Source organism: Somniosus microcephalus, unplaced genomic scaffold (genome assembly GCF_052327205.1).
Source record: "Somniosus microcephalus isolate GS21.2 unplaced genomic scaffold, FLI_Smic_1.0 unresolved_chr6, whole genome shotgun sequence".
NCBI lineage: Eukaryota > Metazoa > Chordata > Chondrichthyes > Squaliformes > Somniosidae > Somniosus > Somniosus microcephalus.
Genome location: NW_028225184.1, coordinates 14,979,526 through 15,003,843, shown reverse-complemented (window position 1 = coordinate 15,003,843; position 24,318 = coordinate 14,979,526).

The following is a 24,318-nucleotide window of genomic DNA, read 5'->3' as shown; positions in this document are numbered from 1 at the left end:
AGCCCTGTATCTATCCCAAACTAATCACACTGCCTCGCTCTCTCCCGATAGGCCTGTATCAATCCCAAACTAATCCCACTGCCCCACTCTCCCCCCATAGCCCTGTACCAAACCCCAAAATAATCCCACTGCCCCGCTCTCTCCCCATAGCCCTGTATAAATCCCAAACTAATTCCACTGCCCCGCTCTCTCCCCATAGCCCTGCATTAATCCCAAACGAATCACACAGCCCCGATCTCTCCCGATAGCCCTGTAGCAATCCCAAGCTAATCACACTGCCCCGCTCTCTTCCCATAGCCCTGTATCCCAAACTAATCACACTGCCCCGATCTCTCCCGATAGCCCTGTATCTCTCCCAAACTATTCCCAATGCCTTGCTCTCTCCCGATAGCCCTGTATCAATCCCAACCAATCCCACTGCCCCGATCTCTCCCGATAGCCCTGTATCAATCGCAAACTAATCCCACTGCCCCGCTCTTTCCGCATAGCCCTGTATCAATCCCAAACTAATCACACTGCCCCGCTCTTCCCCCATAGCCCTGCATCAATCCCAAACTAATCCTATTGCCCCACTCTCTCCCGGTAGCCCTGTATCACTCCCAAACTAATCCCACTGCGCCGCTCTCCCCCCATAGCCCTGCATCAATCCCAAACTAATCCCACTGCCCCGATCTCTCCCCAAAGCCCTGTATCAATCCCCAAACTAATCGCACTGCCCCGATCTCTCCGCATAGTCCTGTATCAATCCCAAACTAATCCCACTGCCCCGCTCCCTCCCGATAGCCCTGTATCAATCCGAAATTAATCCCACTTCCCCGCTCTCTCCCCATAGCCCTGTATCAATCCCAAACTAATGACACTGCCCCGCTCTCTCCCCATAGCCCTGCATCAATCCCCAAACTAATCCCACTGCCCCGCTCTCCACATAGCCCTGTATCAAACCCAAACTAATCCCACTGCCCCGCTCTCTCCCCATAGCCCTGTATCAATCCCAAATTAATAACATTGACCTGATCTCTCCCGATAGCTCTTTATCAATCCCAAACTATTGCCAATGCCTCGCTCTCTCCCGATAGCCCTGCATCAATCTCAAACTAATCCCACTGCCCCACTCTCCCCCCATAGCCCGGTACCAATCCCCAAAATAATCCCACTGCCCCGTTCTCTCCCCATAGCCCTGTATAAATCACAAACTAATTCCACGACCACGCTCTCTCCCCATAGCCCTGCATTAATCGCAAATGAATCACACTGCCCCGATCTCTCCCGATAGCCCTGTAGCAATCCCAAGCTAATCACACTGCCCCGCTCTCTTCCCATAGCCCTGTATCCCAAACTAATCACACTGCCCCGCTCTCACCCCATAGCCCTGTATCAATCCCCAAACTAATCCCACTGCCCCGCATTCTCCCCATAGCCCAGTATCAATGCCCAAACTAATCTCACTGCCCCGCTCTCTCCCCATAGTCCTGTATCAATCCCAAACTAATCCCACTGCCCCGCTCTCTCCCCAGAGCCCTGTATCAATCCCAAACAAATCACACTGCCCCGCTCTCAACCCATAGCCCTGTATCAATCCCAAACTAATTCCACTGCCCCACTCTCTCCCCATAGCCCTGTATCAATCCCAAACTAATCACATTGCCCGCTCTCTCCCCATAGTCCTGTATCAATCCCAAACTAATCCCACTGCCCCGCTCACTCCCCATAGCCCTGTATCAATCCCCAAACTAATCCCACTGCCCTGCTCACTCCCCATAGCCTTGTATCAATCCCAAAGTAATCCCACTGCCCCGCTCTCTCCCCATCGTCCTGTATCAATCCCAAACTAATCACACTGCCCAGATCTCTCCCAAGAGTCCTGTTTCAATCCCAAACTATTCCAAATGGCTCGCTCTCTGCTGAAAGCCCTGTATCACTCTCAAACTAATCCCACTGTCCCGCTCTCTCCCGATAGCCCTGTATCAATCCCAAACTAATCCTGCTGCCCCACTCTCTCCCTGTAGCCCTGTATCAATCTCAAGCTAATCCCACTGCCCCACTCTCTCCCCAAAGCCCTGTATCAATCCCCAAACTAATCGCACTGCCCCGATCTCTCTGCATAGTCCTGTATCAATCCCAAACTAATCCCACTGCCCCGCTCTCTCCCAATAGCCCTGTATCAATCCAAAACTAATCCCACTGCCCCGCTCTCTCCCCATAGCCCTGTATCAATCCCAAACTAATCACACTGCCCCGCTCTCTCCCCATAGCCCTGCATCAATCCCCAAACTAATCCCACTGCCCCGCTCTCTCCCGATAGCCCTGTATCTCTCCCAAACTATTCCCAATGCCTTGCTCTCTCCTGATAGCCCTGTATCAATTTCAAACTAATCCCACTGCCCCGATCTCTCCCGATAGCCCTGTATCAATCCCCAAACTAATCCCACTGCCCCACTCTCTCCCCATAGCCCTGTATCAATCCCCAAACTAATCCCACAGCCCCACTCTCTACCCATAGCGCTGTATGAATCCCAAACTAATCACACTACCCCGATCTCTCCCGATAGCCCTGTATCAATCCCAAACTAATCCCACTGTCCTGATCTCTCCCGATAGCCCTGTATCAATCCCAAACTAATCCCAAAGACTTTGTTGGTTTCCTAATGAATACCTTGTTTTCAGAAAGGAGATGGCTGAAGCAGGCATTGCTATCGGGGGGGGGAGGAGTGTGAGATATTAGATGACATAACCATAGTGAGAGAGGAAGTATTAAGTTGTTTACAGCTTCAAAAGTGGATAATTCCCCAGGCGCGGATGAAATGTACCCCACGCTGTTAAGCGAAGCAAAAGAGGAAATAGCAGAGGCATTGACCATCATTTTTCAATACTTTCTGACTTCAGGTGTGGTGCCGGAGAACTGGAGGATTGTTAATCTGGTGCCCTTGTTTAAAAAGGGAGATATGGATAGACCGAGTAATTACAGGCCAGTCAGCCTAACCTCGGTGGTGGGGAAATTATTGGAACGAATGCTAAAGGACAGGATAAATCTTCATTTAGAAAGCCACGGATTAAACGACGACAGTCAGCACGGATTTGTTAAGGGAAGGTCGTGTCTGACAAACTTGATTGAGTTTTTTGAGGAGGTCACAAGGAGGGTCGATGCGGGAAGTGCGTTTGATTTAGTTTCTACGGGCTTTAGCAAGGCTTTTGATAATGTTCCACATGGCAGACGGGTCACAAAGTTAAAAGTGCATGGGATCCAAGGCAAAATGTCAAGATTGATTCCAAACTGGCTCGGAGACAGGAAGCAGAGGGTCATGGTCGATGGGTGTTTTTGTGACTGGAATGCTGTTTCCAGCGGGGTTCCGCAGGGCTCGGTACTGGGTCCCTTGCTTACTGTGGCATATATCAATGATCTAGATTGGAATATAGGGGGAATGATTAAGAAGCTTGCAGGTGATACTCAAATCGGCCGTGTGGTTGATACTGAAGAAGGAAGCTGTAGACTGCAGGAAGTTATCAATAAATTGGTCAGGTGGGCAGAGCAGTGCCAATTGGAATGCAATCTGGAGCAGTGTGAGGTCTTGCATTTGGGGAGGGCTAACGAGGGAGGGAATAGAACTGAAATTTTAGGACACTGAGTAGCGTCGTGGAACAAAGTGACCTTGGAGAGCATGTCCACAGATCCCTGAAGGTAACTGGTCGGGTAGATAATGTTGTTAAGAAGGCATACGAAATGCTAGACTTTATTATCCGTGGCTTAGAATATAAGAGCGGGGGTGCGGGGGGGTGGGGGTTATGCTTCAACTGTATAAAACACTATTTTGGCCTCGGCTAGAGTACTGCCTGCAGTTCTGGTCACCACATTAGAGGAAAGATGTGATTGCACTAGAGAGGGTGCAGAGGAGATTTACAAAGATGTTGCCGGGAGGAGAGAATCTTCGCTATGGGGAAAGACTGGATAGGCTGGGTCTGTTTTCCTTGGGACAGAGGAGGCTGTGGGGAGACCTTATCGAAGTGTATAAAATTATAAGTGCCTCGATAAATTGGATAGAAAGGATCTATTTCCCTTAGCAGCGTGGTCAGAAACCAGGGGGCGCAGATTTAAAGTAATCGGAGGAAGCTTTAGAGGGGATTCGAGGGGACATTTATTCACCCGGATGGTTGTGGGGGTCTGAAACCTACTGCCTGAAAGGCTGGTATAGGCGGGAACCCAAACTACATTTTAAAATTACTTGTATCGAGAGCTGGGAGGTGGGATTGGGCAGGATAGCTCTTTGTTGGCCGGCACAGACAGAATGGGTGAAATGGCCTCCTTCCCTGCTGTAACTTTCTATGTTTCTAGGGTTCTGTGAGACACGGGGGAGATGGCCGAGGATTGGAAAGTACCAAATGTTATGGCGTGTTTCAAGAGATGGTGTAAGGGCAATCCAAGTAACTACAGGCCGGTCAGTTTAACATCAGGGATGGGTCAAATATTAGAAACAATAATCGAGGAAGGAATTAACGGGCGCTCGGTGAGGTTTAAGCTAATTCAGGAAAGCCAACACGGATTTGTAAAAGGCAGGTCGTGTTTGACTGATCGAATTGAATGTTTTGAGGAAGTGACGGTGAAGATCGACGAAAGGAATTGGAATGGATGTTGCCTGTATGCGTTTTAGGAAGGCGTTTGACAAAGTACCGCGTAGAAGGCTGGTTAACCAAATCGAGGTTCGTGGACTAGGTGGATCAGTGGCATCTTGGGTATTGAATTGGCTTAATGACAGAAAACAGCGAGTTTTATCAAATGGCTGCTTTTCAGACTGGAGGATGGTCGACAGTGGTGTTCCCCGGTAGTCAGTGACGGGGCCACTGCTTTTTTGATATATTTAAATGACCTGGATATTGGAATACAAAGTAAAATTCCTCAATTTGTCGATAACACCAAATCTGTGGCAAAGAGTGAGGACGACACCAATCGACTGCAACAAGGCATAGAAAAGCTCGCAGAATGGGAACACAAGCGACTGATGGAATTTAATCCGAGACTAGGGTCCTCGATTTAAATAAAGGAAACTACAATGGTCTGAGTTGCGAGTTGGGTAGGATTGATTGGGGAATGGCACTCAAAGGGTTGACGGTGGATAGGCAATGGCAAACATTCAAAGACCGAATGGATGAGCTACATAATTTGTTCATTTAGGCTGCAGGGATCGAGGGATATCGGGGAGAAGGCAGGGACAGGCTACTGAATTTGGATGGTCATCCATGATCTCATTAAATGGCGGAGCAGGCTCGAGGGGCCGAATGGCCTACTCCTGCTCCTATCTTCTATGTTTCTATGTTTTACCAGCATAAGAGTTCAAAAAATTAAAACATTTTTTTCACTCATTTATCATTTTTAAATGCTTTAAAAATAAAAGTAAGCTTTTTTCAAAACATTAAGTTTTTGTTTAAGATAATTAATTTAATGTAAATGTCACTAATTTTAAATATGTGAGTTTAAAAACAATCTTTAATGTTTCAGTGTGTTTTGGAGTGATCCCTATTCATTGTTTTTGTCCCTGGGATACGGAGACCTCTGCACACACACACCAGGAGAGCCCCAGGAGAGGAAATGTTGAGACCTACGGAGCCAGCAGATAATTTCGTCAATGTTTCCCAGATCGGAGGCATCCGTACACAGGAAGCATCCGAACGAAAATTCCGGGCAATTATGTTCTAGACACAAAAAGGGGGCAAGCCATGTTAGATTTATTACGGAGCAGATTTAGTTAACAGCCTAATTTTGCGTAACCATCTATCCAATCCACGGTGGCATAGTGGTTAGCACTGTTGCCTCATGGCGCCAGGGACCCGGGTTCGAATCCGGCCTCGGGTGACTGTCTGTGTGGAGTTTGCACATTCTCCCCGTGTTTGCGTGGGTTTCCTCCGGGTGCTCCGGTTTCCTCCCACAGTCCAAAGATGTGCGGGTTAGGTTGATTGTGTAGTGTATGTAACCATTCCACCTTTAACAGAACTATTTTAAGGGTTGCACTACTTTATCTTGGCTGCTGTATACTGTAATACCGGTGGTGACCACACCGGTATATAAGTGCTGTGTAATGATTTATTGGGCAGTTCCGCCCTGACCTTCAACTAGTAAAGACCTGTTAACGTTTACTCTTGTGGTCTGTGTAATAATTCTCATTATAACACACAGACTTAACAGTGGCGACGTGTACGATCTTACCCTGCGGCAGAGATATATCCAAGGCAGTTTAACGGGCGTCGAGAAGAGGCATCCGCCCTCATCATCCTGCTGAGAGAAGACTCGGGTCTGCAGAGCAAAGGAAGAATTCTGACACGAAGCCTTCCATCAGCAACAGGCAGTGATCATCCCTTCTATCACGGTGGTGGGTAAGCCAATCAGCGACGAGCAGCAAGTCGGCCACGTTGGCTGTGAAGTAGGGGAGGGAAAAACGGAGGATATAAGGGCGGAGAACTCGACCACGGCCGGGGAAAAGAGCCGGACAGAAGTCGGGGCCAGAGGTGCTGAGACTGGGGCAGCGTAAGGCACGGAAGCCGCGGTGAATGCAAACGCAGCCGGTGTGAGAGACTGGGCTGCAAGCGGTCTGGGAGACGCAACAGCGTCGAGAGAGAGCTCGACCGCGACCGGTGAAAAAGGCCGGGCAGCTACCGAGGCCGCGAGGTGCATCGACAGGGACAGCGTAAGGCACGGGAGAAAATAAAAAAACTGCGGAGAACTCAGCCGCAGCCGGGGGGGGGAAAGGACCGGACTGCAAGAGGGGCTGGGAGGCACGATTCGAGAACCGCTGGGGAGGGCGAACGCAGCAATACGGCAATCACCATTACAGCCAGCGGGGGAGGAAGGCAAACGCGGGAAGCCGCCATTTTCGTAGGCGGGGGAAGAAGACAAGCGCGGGAAACCGCCATTTTGAAAAAAAAAGAAACATTTCTTTTTGTTTCTCAAGAAGATTGCGAGGATGCCTAAGCGTGGTAACATCAACGATTTCGATCCCGATGTTGAAGATTGGGCCACGTATGTAGAACGCATAGAGATATATTGTAAGGCAAATAAAATATCAAATGAAGATAAAGCACTAACCTTACTAAACTCAATGGGTGCGAAGACATACGGGCTATTGAAGCATCTTCCAGCACCAGCTAAACCGGTGGATCAGACTTTCGCTAATATTGTTGCTGTCCTGAAGAATCATTTGAACCCCACACCGCTGATGTTCGCGGAACGATTTAAATTTTATGCGAGAACACAACCGAAAGAGGAAAGCAACGCGGAGTATTTAATTGAACTGCGTAAGCTAGCGAAATACTGTCAGTTTGGGGAAAGACTGACAGAGGCACTGAGAGACAAATTCGTGTGTGGATTGTCCAAAGAAGGAACACAAAAGCGGCTGCTTGAAGAGGATGATCTTACACTTGATAAGGCTGTCACTATTGCAGCATCGCACGAAGCCGCAGCGAGAGGCACTGCAGAAATGCAGCTGAAGGCAGCGGTACTCAGCGTTGATCAAATGGCTTTGGGTACAACGAAATGTTATCGTTGTGGGAAGGCAACACACGATCAGAACCAATGCTGGTTTAAAAACCAGGAATGTAGAAAATGTGGCAAGCTTGGTCACATAGCTAAAGCATGCCAGTCAGGAAAGAAGACCAGCAACAAAAAGTCACCGCAGGAAAAGTGCAGAAAGGTACATAAGGTGGCTGAGAAGAGTTCGTATGAACAGAATTCGGATTCAGACTCCAACAGCAAGGAACTGGGTAGTCTGAGAATTCACAATGTGAGTAAGGAAGCTGACCGACAAACTATCTGGGTCACACTTCAGATAGCAGGAGTCCAGGTGAAGATGGAATTGGACACCGGATCGGCGTTGACGGTCATGAATAAGCAAGATTACAAAAGGTTATTCACACATATTCCCCTACGGGATACGGAGATAGTATTACAGACATACACGGGGCAAAGAGTATACCCCATCGGAAAGATAAAAGTCAATGTGGTACACAAGGGCAAAGAACACCAAGGAATGGACATATATGTACTACCTGAGGGAGGTCCACCACTTCTGGGACGGGAGTGGATCAGGAAAGTAAATATGGACTGGCACTCCCTAAAAGCAATAACGGGAGATTCCGGAAAAAAAAAGATGTCAAACCTGCACGATTGTCCAGAATATTGGATGAGGGCATATGCAGCAGTGACAGTGACAAAGCAGAGAGTGAGAACTCGGTGAAGACAATCAGCTCAGACTCTGGAACTGATGATGGTAAGGCCAGCCCATGTGCAAAAGACAAGTCTAAAATGGACTTGCAGACTAATGATGGAAAAACGAAGGAGTGTATAAATGCTTCAGGAGAGAACAAAGTATCAGAACAGAATTCCACTGAACAACAACAACATAGTTTGACAGAGAATTCTGAGTCTGTCCAGTCTACAGACATGCACATTTCTGAGGAACACCGGGCTCGAACTCAACTCAATTTCAAACTACAACAGCAATTAGAACAAATGATTCGCCGTTTTGAGCACGAGATGAATGCAAAGAAAAAGTTCTTTGACACGGAGTTGGAGAATCTGGGAAGACAGCAGAAGCAGCTGATTGAGAAAATGGATCAGGAACACACAAACCGTCTGCGCGATGAGGCCAAACGAATCAAAGCTGAGGAAGAAAGGGAATATGTCAAATTCATCGATCAGTTGAAAGCTAAGAAGAAAGAGCACCCTTTTGTGAGCAGTGTCAGCAGTAATAAGCCACTCAGGGAATTGGTGGCAGGGGCAAAAGCTGAAGTGATGGAGGAAATAGAAGACAATAGAGAAGAAGCCGAAGATGATGACTCATCTGAACCATTATCACTCCTACCAGGTCACGCAGGTGGTCCCTCCGAACTGAGCCAAATCAGTCTGGAAGCAGAAAAACATCCCAAGGTACTTGCCTTTAGAAGTCAACAATGCTGGTTCTGAAGTTACGAAAGTTCAAGCTGTTAAGTTCAGTGAAGGACTATTAGATGAGTCACCCCAGCAACGAGAACCTACTACACCACCGAGGCGTTATCCGGACCGAGTCAGGAAGCCTCCAGAGAGACTGAATCTGTGAACTGTTTTTACATGAAGTTGTGTATATATGTTATGATGTTATGTTTAATGGGGAATATATACTGTTAAGCAAAAAAGGGAGGATTGTAGTGTATGTAACCGTTCCACCTTTAAGAGAACTATTTTAAGCGTTGCACTACTTTATCTTGGCTGCTGTATACTGTAATACCGGTGGTGACCACACCGGTATATAAGTGCTGTGTAATGATTTATTGGGTAGTTCCGCCCTGACCTTCGACTAGTAAAGACCTGTTAAAAAGTTACTCTTGTGGTCTGTGTAATAATTCTCATTATAACACACAGACTTAACAGATTGGCTATGATAAATTGACCCTTAGTGTTAGGGGGGTTAAAATGTGTGGGGTTACGGAGATAGGGTGGGATATGTGTTGGTGTAGGGGTTACGGGGTTCGGGTGGGATATGTGTCGGTGCAGGCTCGATGGGCCGAAAATGGCCTCTATCTGCACTGTGGGGTTTCTGTGATTCTGTGATTCTGTGATAACATGATCGAGTTCCACGTAGCTTTTGAATGGAAGAAAGGCGAATCAGCTATTAAGGTTTTCGATTAAGGAAAGACCATCTTCAACAGGACTGTCCACAGTAAACTGGGCTAATCTCTTAATGGGTAAATCTACAGAAGATCAGTGGAAGATGTCCAAAAAAAATGTTAATGTGTTATAAACACCAGGTTATAACCCTGAGGGGCAAGAGTTCTACTGGCCAAAACAATGTCATGGACCAGTACAAAGGTAAGGGACAGCATAAAACGAAATAAAAAATGCATACAAAAATGAAAAAAATGGCACAGATCCTGGCAAATGGGAAAGATACAAAGAACATCAAAGGATCACAAAACAGACAGTAAGAGTTGCAAAAATGGAGCACGAAACGACACTTGCGAGGGATATCAGAATCAATAAGAAGAATGTTTAAAATGACATTTGGGGAAAGGGGGTAGTCAGGACCAATGTTGGCCCCTTCAAAACTGAACGTGGTGATATTGTTAATGATAACAAGAAAATGGTAGACATTTTGAATAATTACTTTGTGTCATTATTTACAGCAGCGGAAGTGGACAGCATGCCGGAAATCCCAAGGAACGTGATATTGAATCAGTGACAGGGACTCAATCAAATTAACGTAAGCAAAATAACAATAAGAAGAAAATAATTGCAGTAACGAGTGACAAATCCCCAGGGCCAGTTCGTTTCCATCCCAGGGGTTTAAAGGAAATAGGTGAGCACATTGCAGATGTCCCAACGATAAATTTCCAAAGTTCTGTAGATTCAGTAACTGTTCCTTCAGATTGGAATATTGTGCGTGTCTCTCTGCTGTTTACGAATGGTGAGAGAGGGAAAACAGGGAATCATAGATCAGTTAGCCTAACGACTGTTGTTGGGAAATTGCTAGAATGTATAATTAAGGAGAGAGTGACTGATCACCTCGAAATGTTGCAGTTGATCAGAGAGAGGCAGCATAGATTTGTGAACGGCAGGTTATGTCTGACAAACCTGACTGAATTATTTGAAGAGGTGACTAAAGTATTCGACAGGGGAATGTCGATGGATGTTATTTATATCGCCCTCCAGTAGGCGTTTGATGAAGTTCCACATAAGATACGGTTACCTGAGGCAGACACCCGTGGAATTGAGGGCAATTTAATGACCTGGTTAGGAAACTGTCTGAGCAGCAGCAGACAGAGTGTAGGGATAATGGTCGGCACTCTAACGGGCAGGATGTGGCCAGTGGTGTCCCGCAGGGATCTGTGTTGCGGCCTTAACTTTTAAATAAGACTGCCTCAAATTCCTGTTTTCATAAGCGCTGAATAATTTTAAACAGTCTGTAAACTGAGAGGGAATGACAAGTCAGCTAATGCAAAACACAAAAAACTTAATGTGTTGACCATGTTGGTACATCTTTCCGACCGACACTGAAAGTGATTGGTTAATTAATGGCGAACACAGAAATTTCTCTCTTCGTTTTAGTGTTTAGCGAGTTTTGCATAATTAATACCAAAACTGTTTTGTCAAAGCTGATTTGCTGACCGCAGTTCCCTTCTGAGTTTGGGCTTCGCTCCCCCGGAGCGCTGTGGAGTAGGACTCATTGAATGTAGTCGAGGTGGAGATAGACCGATATTTGAGCTTCGGGGGAGCCCCGCGTTATGGCGAACAGGCGGGAAAGTGGAGTTGAGGCCAAGATCAGATCAGCCGTGACCATCTTGAACGGCGGAGCAGGCTCGAGGGGCCGAATGGTTAACTGCTGCGGCTATTTCTTATGTTGTTACGCTGACATTATAAAAAAATGCCCCGGTGGTTTCCGCAGTATGACCGTTATCATATTTGTCTGACGTGGGAAAGGTCCGCGGTACCAAACCGACGAGAACATGTTGAAACGCCCTCCGTTAAAAATGAGTCAAAGATGACACAAAGCTGGGTGGGAGGGTATGCTGCGAGGAGGATGTCGCGAAACTCCAGTACGATTTGGACAGGTTGGGTGATTGGGCAGAAACGTGGCGAACGCACTGTGACGTGGATAAATGTGAGGTTATCCACTTTGGTGGCAAAAACAGGAAGGCGGATTATTATTTGAACGGCAATAGATTGGGAGAAGGGGAAGTGCAAAGAGACTTGGGTGTTCTTGTGCACCGTTCGCTGAAGGTAAGCGTGCAGGTGCAGCAGGCGGTCGAGAAGGCAAATGGTGCGTTGGCCTTCGTAGCGAGAGGGTTCGAGTACAGGAGCGAGGATGTCTTGCTAGGGTTGTGCGGGGCCTCGGTGAGACCGCGCCTCGATTATTGTGTGCCGTTTTGGTCGCCTTGCCCGAGGAAGGACGTTCTTGCTGTGGAAGGAGTGCGGCGAAGATTCACCAGGCTGACACCTGGGATGGCAGGAATGACGTACGAGGAGAGATTGGTTCGATTGGGATTATACTCACTGGAGTTTAGAAGATTGAGAGGAGATCTCATCGAAACCTATAAAATTCTGTCAGGCCTGGACAGACTAGGTGCAGGAAGAATGTTCCCGGTGGCCGGGGAGTCCAGAACCAGGGATCGCGGTCTAATGATAAGGGGTAAGCCATTTAGGACCGAAATGAGGAGGAACTTCTTCACCCAGAGAGATATCTGTACACTGACTGGTGTCTCTCGGTCCCTCTCCCTGAGGGAGATATCTGTCCACTGACCGGTGTCTCTTGGCCCCTCTCTCTCGGGGAGATATCTGTACGCTGACCGGTGTCTCTCGGTCGCTCTCCCTCTCGGGGAGATATCTGGACACTAACCGGTGTCTCTCGGTCCCTCTCTCTCTCTCAGGGAGATATCTGTCCGCTGACCGGTGTCTCTCGGCCCCTCTCTCCCTCAGGGAGATATCTGTCCACTGACTGGTGTCTCTCGGTCCCTCTCTCTCAGGGAGATATCTGTCCACTGACCGGTGTCTCTCGGTCGCTCTCTCTCAGGGAGATATCTGTCCGCTGACTGGGGTCTCTCGGCCCCTCTCTCTCGGGGAGATATCTGTCCACTGACTGGTGTCTCTCGGTCCCTCTCTCCCTCGGGGAGATATCTGTACACTGACTGGTGTCTCTCGGTCCCTCTCCCTGAGGGAGATATCTGTCCACTCACCGGTGTCTCTCGGCCCCTCTCTCTCTCGGGGAGATATCTGTACACTGACCGGTGTCTCTCGGTCCCTCTCTCTCGGGGAGATATCTGTACGCTGACCAGTGTCACTCGGTCGCTCTCCCTCTCGGGGAGATATCTGGACACTGACCGGCGTCTCTCGGTCCCTCTCTCTCTCAGGAAGATATCTGTCCGCTGACCGGTGTCTCTCGGTCCCTCTCTCTCTCTCAGGGAGATATCTGTCCGCTGACCGGTGTCTCTCAGCCGCTCTCTCTCTCGGGGAGATATGTGTCCACTGACTGCTGTCTCTCCGCACCTCTCCCTCAGGGAGATATCTGTCCGCTGACTGGTGTCTCTCGGTCCCTCTCTCCCTCAGGGAGATATCTGTCCACTGACCAGTGTCTCTCGGTCCCTCGCTCTCAGGGAGATATCTGTCCACTGACCGGTGTTTCTCGATCCCTCTCCCTCGGGGAGATATCTGTACACTGACCGGTGTCTCTCGGTCCACTCTCTGCCAGGGAGATATCTGTACCCTGACTGGTGTCTCTCGGTCCCTCTCTCCCTCAGGGAGATATCTGTCCACTGACCGATGTCTCTCGGTCCCTCTCTCTCAGGGAGATATCCATCCGCTGACTGGGGTCTCTCGGTCCCTCTCTGCCAGGGAGATATCTGTCCGCTGACTGGTGTCTCTCGGCCCCTCTCTGCCAGGGAGATATCTGTCCACTGAGTGGTGTCTCTCGGTCCCTCTCTCTCGGGGAGATACCTGTCCGCTGACTGGTGTCTCTCGGCCTCTCTCTGCCAGGGAGATTTCTGTCCAGTGAGTGGTGTCTCTCGGTCCCTCTTTCAGCGAGATATCTGTCAACTCACTCGTGTCACTCGGTCCCTCTCTCCCATCGCCCCCTGTACCCACTCGCAGAGAGAGAGAGAGAGAGAGAGCCCCCGTTGCCTTCTGTCCGCCGTGCTGTCAATGACGCCCGGGGGGCAGGTGCAGCAAGGGTTAAAGGCAGAGTGAAGTCGATCGCACCCGGGGGGCAGGCGCAGCAAGGGTTAAAGGCAGAGTGAAGTCGATCGCACCCGGGGGGCAGGCGCTGCAAGGGTTAAAGGCAGAGGGAAGTCGATCGCACCCGGGGGGCAGGCGCTGCAAGGGATAAAGGCAGAGGGAAGTCGATCGCGCCCGGGGGCAGGCGCTGCAAGGGTTAAAGGCAGAGGGGGGCTCCCTCGGCACTGTCCCGGCACTGCAAGGGTTAAAGGCAGAGGGGGGCTCCCTTGGCACTGTCCCGTCGCTGCAAGGGTTAAAGGCAGAGGGGGGCTCCCTCGGCACTGTCCCGGCGCTGCAAGGGTTAAAGGCAGAGGGGGGCTCCCTCGGCACTCTCCCGGCGCTGCAAGGGTTAAAGGCAGAGGGGGGCTCCCTCGGCACTGTCCCGGCGCTGCAAGGGTTAAAGGCAGAGGGGGGCTCCCTCGGCACTGTGCCGGCGCTGCAAGGGTTAAAGGCAGAGGGGGGCTCCCCCGGCGCTGCAAGGCTTAAATCTAGAGGCAAGCCACTCCGTGCAGCTGAAGGCGGTTAACAAGGGCGAGTGCAGTCATCTGATGAAGCTGCTTTTCTTGCAGTTGAGCTCAGCAAGTCATTCTTTCAGGGCCTCTAAAAACAGGCTCGCAAGTGCGCGCTTGAACAGTGTGACGGCGAGAGTGCGGGGAGTCGGGGGAGTTGGGGGAGGCCGGGGCGAGTAGCTTCGGCAGCAGAGCGGGCCTACGAGGGGCTCCGTAGACCGGGTGAGGCTTACTTGACTGGTGCTATTGAATGAATTGAATTGAAGTGGATTAAAGGGGTGGGTCGTGCCGGGAGAGCCCAGCCCCGTGACGTGCTCCTTTCGCTCTGTGTGGGAATTCAAGTCCATTCAATTCAAATCAAATCACTTTATTGGCAGGACAAGTGACATCTTATGTTGCCGAAGCGTCGGGAAACATTCATGGTTGTTCACAAAAAGAGCGATCTATCCGTGCAGTGTATAAACAGATATATCCCTGAGTGTATAAATATACTTTCACAGAATTGATAGATACACTTATCTTATATTTACTGGTTGTCCCTCTGTTTATGGCAAGCTGTAACATAGTGTTCCGCTAGTGTTACACCATTTCTCTCTTTCCCCAGTAGGTATGGGAGTTTTTGGTCGTCATTCAAATTTCTGAATTCCGGGCATCTTTTTGTGAATTTTGGGTATAAGTCTCCCTTATGCCCTGATCTTTTCTACAAGCTGTGAGGAAGTGCGTCTCTGTCTCCACCACTCCCTGACTGCAGTGAGAGCATATCCTGTCCTCTCTTGGTAGCCGGGTCTGCCTGTGTCTACCTTTTTCGATCGCCAGGCTACGTTCACTAAGTCTGTACATTGTCAAAGTTTTTCTCAGTTTGCTGTCCTTTACCATGCTCAGGTAATCAGCCATGTTGTATTGTCTGTTTAGGGCCAAGTAGCAATTGAGTTTGCTTTGGGTTTTTGTTGTTTCTGCCCAATATGACAGATCATTTTTCCTTTTGCTTCGCGACGATTGTGTTGGCTCGAATTCTTTGTGTTACGCTGTCACTGTCCTGGGGCTGGTTATTGTTAGTAGTGTTAGTAGTGACTTCACTGAGTCCCAGGACTAGATGACTGAGGGTATTCTTCTTTATGGTCCTGTCTTGGCATTTCAGGGCTTCGTAGTGATAGCATTGGGGGTTGCTCATTTCTAGGTGTCTCCAAAATGTGGTGGCTCTTTTTTGGACAGTGATTATTAATGGATATTGGCCTAGTTCTGCCCTGCATGCATTGTTGACGGTTTTCCTTTGAGTCCGGAGTATACTTTTACAGAATTCTGCATGTAGGACCTCAATTGGGTGTTTGTCCCATGTTGCAAATTCTTGTGGTGTTAGCGGTCCCCACACCTCACTGCCATAGAGTGCAATTGGTTCAATGAGTGATTTGAAAATTTGGAGCCAAATGCTCATTGGGATTTCTATTTGGATTGATTTTTGAATGGCATAGAAAGCCCTTCTTGCTTTCTCTTTCAGTTCATTCGCAGCCAGTTTGAAATTTCCCGTCGAACTGATTTTTAAGCCCAAGTATGCGTAGTTAGTGGTTTGTTCAATTTTCGTTGTTCCTAGTGTGATATTTATTTTGGGTCCCTGATGTCTGGATCTTTGCTGGAACACAAGGACTTTGTTTTTTTGGGGATTTCTTGTCATGGCCCAAGTCTGGCAGTATGACTCCAGCAGATCCAGGTTCTGCTGTAGACCCTCCTTAGTTGGTGACAGCAGAACCAGGTCGTCTGCATAGAGGAGGAATTTAACCTTGGATTCATACAGGGTGAGGCCGGGTGCTGTAGATTGTTCAAGTAGTTTTGCCAATTCATTTATGTAAATATTAAAGAGTGTCGGTGAGATTGCCAAGCCCTGCGTCACCCCCCGCCCCTGTGGGAAGTCTTTTGTTTGTTTGTCTGCAATTTTAACTGCACGTTTGTTGTTTGTATACATTGATTTAATGACATCGTATGTTTTTCCCCCTACCCCGCTTTCGAGAAGTTTCAGGAATAAACCATCGTGCCGGGTGGAGTCGAAAGCCTTCTGGAAATCTATAAAGCATGCGTAGATTTTGCTTTTGTTTGGATGAACGTGTTTGTCGATGAGGGTCTGTAGGGTCAAGATATGATCTGATGTTCTATAGTTTGGCAGGAATCCAATTTGGCTTTTACTCCAGACATTGTGCTCCTCAAGGAAGTTTATCAGTCTTTTGTTTATGATGCTACAGAATACCTTCCCCAGGTGACTGTTTACACAGATGCCTCGATAGTTATTTGGGTCGACTTTGTCCCCACTTTTGTCTATGGGCGTTATGAGTCCTTTGTTCCAGATATCAGGGAAGTCACCGACAACTCAGAACCAAGTTGAAGAGTTTCAGGATAGCCGGTTTCATTTTCTCGTCTGTGTGTTTAATCATCTCGTTTAGTATGCCGTCTGGCCTGCAAGCTTTTCCTGGTCGCAGGTCCTTGAGTTTTTCAAAAAGTTCTTTTTTTGTTATTATGGAGCCTAGCGGGTTTTGGTTATCTTTTCTGGCCATTTCTAGCTTTTCCAGTTTTTTGCATATTTGGTGTCGCTCTGGCCTCAGTGTGTTTTTCTGCTCTCATTTTTCCAAGTGGTTTTCCAACGTGTCTCCATTTTGAATGGCCAATTCATCGTGTTATTTTCTGTGTAATGTCTTCCAGTTGTCCCAGAAACCATTGGAATCAATGGATTCCTCAATGGAGCTGAGTGTATTCTGAATATCTTGCTCTTTTTGGGTTCTGAGTGTGTTTCTGTATTGTGTTAGTGTCTGACAATAAGTAAGGCATAATTCCTCGTTTTCTGGATGTCTGTGTTTTTGGTTTGATATTTTTCCAAGTTTTATCCTCATGTTATGGCAATCTGGGTCAAAGCATTTTTCATAGTTTTTTGTTTTGGGTTTGTTCTTGCGAGCTTTCAAGTTTGACCTTGTTGCCAAATGATCCAAAATATTGCTGAGGTTATTCACTGCCCGGTTTGCGCCTTCTTTATTGTGAGTGTATATGTTATCCGGAAAGGTGTCCGAGAGAGCTTGAGTTGAATCATTGCTAATTGCTTTCTGGTCTTTTTCCGTGTCGTTTTTGGCCCATCTGTACGATGTTTTGGTGTTGTGCGGTTTACTGGGTTGTGTTTCTGTGTTGTTTGTTTCTGTCTTTTTAAGAGACATAGTAATTTGACTGTGATCTGACAGTGTTGTTTGTGGTTTGACTGTGAATGCTCTGAAAAGAGGATGGGTCCAAGTCCGTGTCCCTGACCGAGACGTGTGCCAGAAATGCATCCGGCTGCAGCTACTGACATAAGAACGTCAGAAATAGGAGCAGGAGTAGGCCGAACGGCCCCTCGAGCCTGCTCCACCGTTCAATAAGATCACGGCTGATCTGATCCTAACCTCAAATCTCGTATCACTGTGCATCCAGCCGAACCCATGTGATCTCCCGGGAGAGGCGAAAAACCAGATAAAGAGCCAATGGCCAATTTGGGAGAAAGAAATCTGGGCAATTCCTCTCCGAGCCATCTAGGCAATCGACATTCTTCCAGGAGCTCACTCTGTGCCTGTATTTTCTATCGTACTTACCTTCTGTCAAGGCGATCTCCACCCCAGCCAGGAACAGGAATAAAACCATCTCCTGAAAGCTAACACCGAATTAGAACACAGGATCAGGCTACACGGCCCTTGGGCCCACTCCACTACCCAGAGGGCCGTGACCATCCCGAACCTAGACTCGTGTCCGATTTCCTGCCCGCTCCCCGTAACCCTTAATTGCCTTTCCTTCTAGGAAACTCTCTCTTTTTCTCTTTTAAATTTATTGAATGATGTAGCTTCCACAGCTTCCTGGGGCAGCGAATTCCACAAACCGAGACCGGAGAAGCAGCGGAGGTTAAAAGGGAGCGACCAATGGGATACAGAGTGGAGCTATGGTAGGGGGTGATTTCCAGCCAAAGAGGGAGGAAAAAACAAGTCAGCTGGGAAGGCGGAGCAAATATATGAAGGCAAAAGGGAATACGGCAAGGCTGGAAGGCATTTACTTGAATGCAAGGAGTCTTGCGAATAAGGTGGATGAACTGAAGTTGTTGTCGAACACGTGGGAGTACGATTTTGTCGCTATCACGGAGACGTGGTCGAGGGAGGGTCAGGACTGGCGGCTCTGTATTCTGGGGTCTAGAATCTTCGGCCGAGACAGAGGGGGCTGCAAAAGGGGAGGGGGTGTCGCGAGATTAACGAAGGAGTCGATGACTGCTGTGAGGAGGGGTGATATATTAGCGGGTTCCTCCTAATGAGGCCGTCTGGGTCGAACTTCAAAACAAAAAGGGGGCGAGCACTTTGCTGGGCGTGTACTGTAGGTCCCCAGACAGTCAGGGGGAGACAGAGGAACAGAGATGTAGGCAAATCTTAGAAGTGCGAAAAGAAGAAGGCCATAAAAGTGGGGGATTTCCACTTCCACAAGATGAATCGGGATAGTCAGAGTGCGAAAGGCTTAGCGGGTGCAGAATTCTTGTCTCTTGGTCGCTCTCTCTCAGGGAGATATCTGTCCGCTGACTGGTGTCTCTCGGTCGCTCTCTCTCAGGGAGATATCTGTCCGCTGACCGGGGTCTCTCGGCCCCTCTCTCTCTCGGGGAGATATCTGTCCGCTGACCGGTGTCTCTCAGCCCCTCTCTCTCTCGGGGAGATATCTGTCCGCTGACCGGTGTCTCTCGGCCCCTCTCTCTCTCGGGGTGACATCTGTCCACTGATGGGAGTCTCTCAGTCCCTCTTTCAGCAAGATATCTGTAAACTCACTCGTGTCTCCCATCGCCCCCTGTACCCACTCTCAGAGAGAGAGAGAGAGAGAGAGCCCCCGTTGCCCCCTGTACCCACTCTCTGTGTGTGAGAGAGAGAGAGACCCCATCACCGCCTCTACACTGTCCCGTCAATCACGCCCAAGGCAGGTACAGCAAGGGTTAAATCTAGAGCGAAGCTCCCTCTACACTGTCCCGTCAAATACTCCCAGGGCAGGCGCTGCAAGGGTTAAAGGCAGAGGGAAGTCAATGGCACCCGGGGGGCAGGCGCAGCAAGGGTTAAAGGCAGAGGGAAGTCGATCGCGCCCGGGGGGCAGGCGCTGCAAGGGTTAAAGGCAGAGGGAGGTTCCCTCGACACTGTCCCGGCGCTGCAAGGGTTAGAGAGAGGCAAGCCACTCAGTGCAGCTGAAGGCAGTTAACAAGGGCAAGTGCAGTCATCTGATGAAGCTGCTTCTCCTGCAGTTCGGCTCAGCAAGTCTGGCTTGCAGGGCCTATAAAGAGAGGCTCGCCAGTGCGTTCTGCAGGGAGTGCGGGTTCGAACAGAGTGCCGGCAGGAGTGCCGGCAGTTGGGGGAGTTAGGGGAGGCGAGGGCGAGGAGCTTCGGCGGCACAGCGGGCCTGCGAGGGGCTCCGGAGACCAGGTGAGACTGACTTTACTGGTGGGATTGAATGAATTGAATTGAAGTGGATTCCAGGGGTGGGCCGTGCCGGGAGATCCCAGCCCCGTGACGTGCTCCTCTCGCTCTGTGTGGGAATTCGGGGATGAGGTCCTGTGGCAAGAATTGAGGGAGCTAGGTAGAAGATTAAAGAGCAGCACCTCCAAGGTTGTCATCTCTGCATTACTCCTGGTGTGCTGTCTCTCTGTAGCGATTGATGTGAGTTTTCCAGTGAATTCAGGGGTTGCAGTAAGTTGGGTCGATTCCCATTGTGCGCTGCCACCCGCTGGCTCTTTGGTACCTAGCGACTGCGGTCAAAGTGCAGTCGAGTGCTGTCGAGCGCAGTATGTGTAAGACTTCGCAATAATTGACAGTTCCGAAGATTCCTTTTTTGGATTAAAGTATCCCTGGGCGATGTGCTTTTAAATTTCCAGGGATCGAATGGCAGTCGCCACATGGCCGAGACAGGAAGGCTTGGAATGTAGCTTCCTGTGTCTGGAAGTAAGGTTCAATGAAGACAAAGGACAATGCTTTGTTTACAAAGCAACTGAATGCTATTAGCATTTGTTTAGATGCACCTGAAACTGCAGAAGAGACTTTTGCACCTTGAATGGGAAGCGTTCACATTGCAATGGGTTTCCAATCACCCAGTGCTGGACAATAGAGCAGCTGTATCTCCCTTTTTGTTTCAGCACAGGGAGCTCTGCAAATCGCATTCACTCAATCTAACCACTTTGAGTTAGCCTATCACAGCTTTCGACCCTTTTGGGTGGGGAATTTTTGCACGCAGCCCTTGCGAGGCAGAATGGCAGGGGGGCTCGCCAGATATCAAGATAGGGCTGAGAAGCCAGCTCGCTCTCTTGACTTCCTGGGACCATAGGTGAGCTCTCTCTCTCTCTCTCTCAATATGTGAGCAGAGTTTCTGACTCCACACAAGGCAACCTAGCAGGAGTAAAGGGGGGATGGTGATTTAAGGGAATTGCTAAGATTGTTTAAATAACATTGTAGCCATTGTATCCCTCCTTTTTGCCGTGTGTACACCCTTGTTATACAGTTTTACCATTTTACTGTGTTCGTGTGGGCTAGTTTGATAGTGTGATGGTAGTTTCTTTCAGTTAATGAAGCTTGATTTTTGGCTCTCATCCAAACCGCTTGTTCCGTTTTCATATCATTAATTATAAGTTCCTCCGCTCGGAACTAAAGGAGGGGTCGCGATTCCAAACCGCTGTTTTCAAAGTGGTTTTATTGGAATTGGTCTGATGTGCAGGCAAAGGCTGCAAGAGCAGGACAATTACTTTAAACCGGTTTAAAGAAGCCCCCGAAGTCCTTACGTCGGTGCGGTCGAGTAAACTGCAGACCTACGGCGGCACGTGCTCCGGGAAGTTGTCTGGTTTCCGTGCCCGAGTCCTGGATATTCTTTGTCTGTAAGGACTTGAGAATGTTATCGATGATTAGTGTACACTGTCTGTTGCAGGAAATGTTGAGTTTGTCACTTTTCTCTGTAAGCAAACTTACACGGCTAGCCGTGAAGTGCTCGCTCTCTGTCTGGCCGGTTAACTAGTAGCTGTCTTTTGAGGCACTCTCTCCAGGGCTAATTGAAAGAGAATGCCTTCCGGTTTGCTCAATTTATCTTCGCAGTAAGCTGTGTTTGCTCATTGACGTGCCAAATGTACTGTGTCGCTCGGGCGTGCCTCGATTTGTGTACGCGTATCAGTGATGCGCTTGTATACTAATGTGTGCTTCCGTTTCTGTGTTGTCTTTTTCAGTTTTACGACGAGAGTCTTTCGGTCGAGCTTGACGAGAAAAGTCGAGCCTTGCGATTGTGATGGGAAGATATCGAGTTGCCAGCTATCTGTCTGTGGTCTACGTTAACGACTCGGATGTGAATGTCAAAGGTCCGATCGGTAAGTTCGCGGATGATGCCGAAATCGGCAGGGTGGTGTGGTGATTAGTCCTATGTTTAATAAGAAGTCTTGTGATTGGTGAATGTGGTGGTTGTTCTCTGTGTTAGTAAGAAGTCTGGTAATTGGTTGTTTGTTTCCACCTTGAGATATATGCTGTCAACTCATTGGTAGTTCATGTCAGGTGATTTGTGGTGGCCGTCTTCAATTCGGTTCTCTCCAGTCATGCTCGGAGCCTGGGTGTTGAAAGATATGCTACTGGATTTGTTCATAAGAGGATCGGCTCTCTAAGTTAAGGCAGAGAGTGGGGATAAAGGCTGGGGACCCTCCTCTCTCTCTCTCTCTCTCTCTCTCTCTCTCTCTCTGCCCGACGCTACCTCTCCTGTGAGTCCCTCACCTTTGGAGGCTGTAGGCTGGGGATCTGTGTCCTTAGACTGGTCCCTGGCCTTTGGCTTTTCCCTTTCTGTTAAGGGCTCTCCTGCGGCTGGATCCATTTAAATTGACACTCGGGTGACCGTGGGAGTTTCTGCGGTGGTATGCCGGGAGACCTCTGTCGTGATCGCTAGCATGTCGTTCTATAGTGGACACTAGGTGGAGCTGTAGAGCTGTATGTGTAAGACTACGCTACCCAGCTGTATATTATATTAAGACTACGTTACCCATGAGGCTAGGCTACCCACAAGGCAACAGTCAAGATGGCAGCCTGCACACAGGAGCACACGTGCTGCATCTCTACAGATACTGTACCCGGAGAACGTGCACCGAATAAATGACTAGCTAGAAGCTAGCTGTGTTCATAATAAGAATGTCTCGTTATTAATGAACATTAGAACCTCCTCAGTGCTCCGGCCACTGGGGACATGTCCCAAGTAATTGGCGGGAGGGCCTCGCCGGTGACGCGAGCTGCCGCCCCCGCCTTTGCGGTCTGCGAGTCTGCCACGGCCGCAGGCTGACGCTCTCTAGTTTGAACACGGTCGGCCTTTGCTGGCTGTTCCCCTTTCTCGGGTTTAAACAGTTTACGCCGGACAATGTGACCGGCAGCCTGTTTTCGAGTCTCGTCCGATGCCCTCTTTTCCCACGCCCGAAGCAGTGACGCCTCGTGTCGGAAGGGTGATCCCCTTCCTGGTGCCGTTCCTGCTTACGCCGGCTGGGTTTTAACTCGTGAACCTTTCCTTTTGTTTGCGGTTCTTCTGCCCCTCTACCGTCGCCGTATGCCGGGGTCAGTTGTCTGACCGCTGTCTCCTCGGTGACTCGGGGGGCCCTTTGGGTCGAACCGCAGGTCGGCCTCGGCTCTGAACCGTGGCGAGCTGTCTGCCGCCGGACTCCGGAGGCGGCGAGCCGGCTCACCGGCTCGTCCTGGTTCGTGTTAGCCCGGTCGAGATCCCCATTACGGGCGCTCCTGTACGCAGGCCGCAACCTGTCTGCGAAAGCCTGCGGGGTCTCCCCTGCTAACTGGGTAGTCTTCTCCACCAGGGAGAAAGGACTACCGTCGTTCATGCCCATCGCCTCCAGGAGGCTGAAGGGGATGAATGATGGCGGTCCTTCCTAAGGAGGCTGAAGGGATGTAACCTGTCGCCCCTGATCCTCTCTAACTTTTACCGCTGCGCAATAGAGAGCATCCTGACGAACCGTCTCACGGTGTGGTACGGCAGCTGTAGCTACCGTGACCGGAAAGCCCCGCAGCGGGTAGTCAAAACTGCCCGACGCATTACCGGCACCCGGCTGCCGACCGCAGAGCGCATATACCAGAAACACTGTTTACGGAGGTCGCGGTCCGTCGTCAAAGACCCTGCCTGTGGTGTATGTGCCTTTAAGAGCAATTATGGTGTATATGCCTTTAAGAGCCCCAGGTGTGCGTAATGCCGGTAATTGCCACTTGGCTATATAAGCCTGTGTATTGTGTATATCCTTTGGAAACCCCCCCCCAGACTTGCTTAGTAAATACCTATGAACCAACTCCTGTCTTCAGTGTCTTTATCTACACACGGACACTACAGTGGCGACGAGGTGGAAACGGACTTACCTGCAATTCGGCAGCACCTCAAGGACATCGATTCCTCCAGCGTCCAGAAGACTCAAGGAAGTAAGAGAAACTGTGGTTTCACCAGCTGGCCAAGCTGGTGACAGGTACTGCGCTAATCCTTCCTGGGCGTCAGGCTGGAGCTCCAGCGGCGGGCTCTACAACTGAGACAGGCAGCGAAATCGGAGGCAAGCAATAACGGACTGGGAGGGTGCACTCGAGAGACGGCCGGCGCGGCAAGCAGGTCAGCGTTTAGACCTCCGTCGGGAACGAGTCTCCAACAGTGAATAAACGGAAACCACAGTAAAACAGCATTGTTATCGGTAGCAGCGGCGGGAAAGCGCGGGAAGCGCCATATCGTTGCTACAGAGAGAAAAAAAAAAGCGCGGGAAGCACCATATCTTTTCTGAAATGCCTAAATCTGGTAATATTGAGGCTTTTGATGGCGAAATAGAAGATTGGACCACATACGTGGAAAGAGTAGAGGTTTATTGCACTGCAAATGGAATAACAGATGAAAAAAAAGCTTCAGTACTTCTGAACTTAATTGGCGCGAAGACATACGGGCTGTTACGAAATTTAATCACTCCAGCCAAACCAAAGGACAAGACTTTTAAAGAAATTGTTGATACCCTGCAGGAGCATTTAAACCCAACACCGCTGCTGATAGCGGAACGATTCAAGTTCTTCAAGAGAAATCAACACAAGAATGAAA